The following is a 3,880-nucleotide window of genomic DNA, read 5'->3' on the forward strand; positions in this document are numbered from 1 at the left end:
GGTCGGTTGGGGGGGGGGGGGGGGGGGGGGGGGGGGGGGGGAGAACGGGGGGAAGAATATGTGTTTATTAGTATTATGGTACGGACTAGAAAGTATGTTTTCAGACACAATGAGACAGCCGTACAGATTTCCTGCTGGGATATTCAGGTGAAAGGTTGATGGGATCTCCCACTTGGTGGAACACAACTGTTTGCATCATTTCCTCTGTCGTTATACTGGTGGATGAGGTTAAGCCAAGGGAAATTCTCTCCCCATTGATGGGAGGTGATTATTACTGATTTGGGAAAATAATCATTTTGATTAAAATATTTGTTGACCTCTTTTGTTTTTTGAGGGTTTTGGGAGAAATTGTCCAATTCTTTCTCCGGTGGAAAATAACCCCAGACCTCGCTGTCTCCAGACTACTTCAGATGCCAATCTTCAAAGAGAGACTTTCCTCTCATTGTGATCGGGGTTGCCTATACATTTGGAATAGTCTGATCTGTTTCTGTTGGGTCTGTACCTGAGTAGAAACAAGAGTAGGCCCTGTGCCTCTCTGGGCTGACCTGCCATGCAGTATGGCTGATCTGTAACTCAACTCCACGCCATTGAATTTACCTCATTCCCCATCCCGTGACACCCTCATATTGTTTTTTTAAAAATCCATGGATCTCAAGTCTTGAATGTTGCAATGGACTCCCAGCATCCATGACCTTTTGGGGAAAGAAAGTTCCAGATTTATGCCACCCTTTGTGTGAAGAAGTGCTGACTGACTTCACCCCTCCAGAATGTCTAAGCTCCACTTTGCCCTCTTGTTTTGCACTCTCCCCATTAGATGAAATCATTTCTCTCACCCTTCAAATCCTACTGACACTTCAAAACATTGAAAAGGACGTTGACTCAAACTGGCGTCCTGCTGAAAAAAGACGTTTTGTCGAAGCTTTTTGCCCTGAACTCATCAGGAAAATCGCAAAAATACCAATGTCAGGACAAACAACAATTTTACAGCATAGTAATAATAATCTCCATCGTGTCACAAGTAGGTTTACATTAATACTGCAATGAAGTTACTGTGAAAATCCCCTATGAGAAGAGCTGATTGGTTGGCAGCACATTCCTCTCGTATGATATAAAGTTGTCATTTCACCCGCCATTGGTGTTCTTGCAAATTTTCCCAATGAGTGCGTGATGAAAAGCTTTGACAACATTTATTTTTTCAGCAATACTCCAGTTCTGTACCAACAAACAATTAGTTGAAAACACCGTCTTCAATCTTCTAAACTCAAGGAGGGTTACCAGCCTAGTCTTTGCAACTTGTCCCCATAATTTAACCCTTTTAACCCCAGTATCATTACGTTGAATCTGTGTTGCGGGCCCCTCCCAAGGTCAAGATATCGTTGCTCGTCCAGTGTCCAGGACTGAACGCAATCCACCGGGTAGGGTTCCCCACACAACTGAAGCACAAACCCAATCCCATTTGAGAGAGAGGCCAACATTTCATTCACTTTTTTAAAAATTGTTTTTAGTACCTGTCTACCTCATGAGTCATTGATCGAAGCCAGCCTTGGGCACATGATGCAACATCGATTGCACGCGAGGCGAGTGATTTACCAATGTCAGGCTTTAATTAACTAGAACACAGCCTGGCGATCGTCTACAGTGGAAAGGAACGATCGTCAGGCTTCTGAGCATTTATACTTCGTTGATAGAGGCGTGGTTAACTCAGCCTCTCGGCCAATCGGTCGAGAGGCACATGACCGACCAGGGCCAATGGTAAGCCGACGTTCTGGCCCAATGGCAGATGAGTATGCAGATCATATCATCACAGCACACGGGGCTATCCCCCATCGGTAGTGTAACAATAGATTGGCGAAGCGATGAGTGTTGTGGTGTGGGACTTGCCTCTGAATCAGAAATCTTTGCTTTTTAAATTATGAAACATTCCTTGACATATTTTTTTTAACATGGGAAATGATGTGGGAATACTGGGAACATAGATAAAGGACTTGGTTGGACTCTTCAAACATTTCTCAAAATAGTTTCATTTTATTATGGGTGTAAATGAATTATTTGTGTCCTTTTAAGTTAAAGCGAGTTGTACGCTGTCGTTTGGTCGCTTAACTTTCTCCATATTTCTACCTCGTGTGAAGAAGTAAAAATCAAATGCATGCGCTAAAACAAGTATTTTTTTGTTCTGCACTGTTAAAACAATTCTTCATAGATAGTGGGGTTCATTTTGAATGTTGCTGACTCGTGTTGACAAATCAACGTGAAGACCAGTAGTCCTAATACCTGGTTAACACTGACAATGCAACCATTTTGAAAGGGGCCTAACCATCTAAAATGGCTGCCTGATTCAGCCCCCTGTTAGCACAGTAACCAAAACGCTATGATAAATAGGACTCCGTTGCCATTTTAGATTTGAGCCAGTGGGAACCTGCACCATGGTAGCCCCTCCCAGTTTCATGGGCGACAGAACTGAAGACACTTCTAAGTGTTGGATTATTCCTGTGGGACCGAGAGTGAGCAGGAATAATCTGAGTCACCATTAGCCCTTGAACTCGCCACCCCCCCCCCCCCCCCCCCCAACCCCCCACCACCACCACCACCTCTCCATGATCTCCACCTCGCACAATCCAAAACTTGCTGGAGACCATGAGGGATGAGGGAGAACATAATCTTGCAAGCTGAGTCGCGGCTTCCGAAAACTCAGCGGCCAATGTTAATGAAACCAGGTTGGGGCAGGGGCCTCGATACTGAGGGTTGAGACTATCTTGTGGCTGTGGGTAAGGGTGATGGCAGCAGATGTGCTCCCTGGCTCGATCTCCAAACAGCTCAAGATAATCTCCTGAGGCTCCCCCACCCTCCAATTCCAAATCGTGGGTGCCCCTCTTGACCAATAGTAGCCGCCATGTAATCTCGCTGGCTGTGTTAAATCCATTCGCTGTGGACTTGGCAGGGTTGGCTTTGCCCAGCAGCTGCCGTAACCAGCCCCCTCCCCCCCCCCCCCCCCCCCCCCCCCCCCCCCCCCCACTGGACCTTAGGCCCCTGGCTGTTGCCGCTCATTCACAACTACTGACCCCATGTGTAAAATGGCATATCCAGAAGACCGCAGAGTTTGAGTGCCGATTGAGGCAAGAGGATGATAGCAGCTTGATTCAGGGCCAGGAGGTGGTAGAAAGATGGCGGGGCCATGAATTTGGGTAACACTGCAAAATGTTCCTGACAACCAGATAATGATTGCTTGAAAATCTGACCCCATTTTAGTCATAGAGCATTCATCCAAAAAATACTCACTCACATTTTATTTCTAAGTAAATTAATTTTGATTGAAACAAAAATGGAACTTGTGGAAATTCCCAGCAGGTCAGGAAGCAGCTGTGGCGAAAGTCAATGTGTCAGGTCGATGGCGTTCAAAAACATTGTCTGTTTTTATTTCCGATTGGCAGCACCTGCAGTATTTTGTTTGTGTTTCATTTCATGGAGACTCCCAGGGAGTCGCCCTTCCCCCATTTGAGAGGGAAAGGTTTGGAGTGTTAGGCAGGCTTGAGGGATCTCGCTGGACTTACTGAGTGATCAACATCCCTCTCCGGGAATAGGAATGTACCCACAAGCAGATAAGGAAGATTGACACAAGCAATTAGTCCATGTCTTTAAACATTGGGTAGGCTTTCTGCAGGCTCAGAAGAAGAATGTAAGAGAGGGTCATTAAGTTGCTGAAGTCAAACCAGATGATGTGGGGAAATGTTGCGCATTTGTTATTTTTATATAATGTGAAGATATGTGTACTGACTGTGTCCCAGCATCAATATTGCTCTGTTAATTTACTGGTTGTAAAATAAACCGCTTAACAACTCACACCCGCTATCATCATATCTGTCTCCTTGAAAGGGTTTGGAGT

The sequence above is a fragment of the Scyliorhinus canicula genome, chromosome 6, assembly GCF_902713615.1.
Source record: "Scyliorhinus canicula chromosome 6, sScyCan1.1, whole genome shotgun sequence".
Taxonomy (NCBI): domain Eukaryota; kingdom Metazoa; phylum Chordata; class Chondrichthyes; order Carcharhiniformes; family Scyliorhinidae; genus Scyliorhinus; species Scyliorhinus canicula.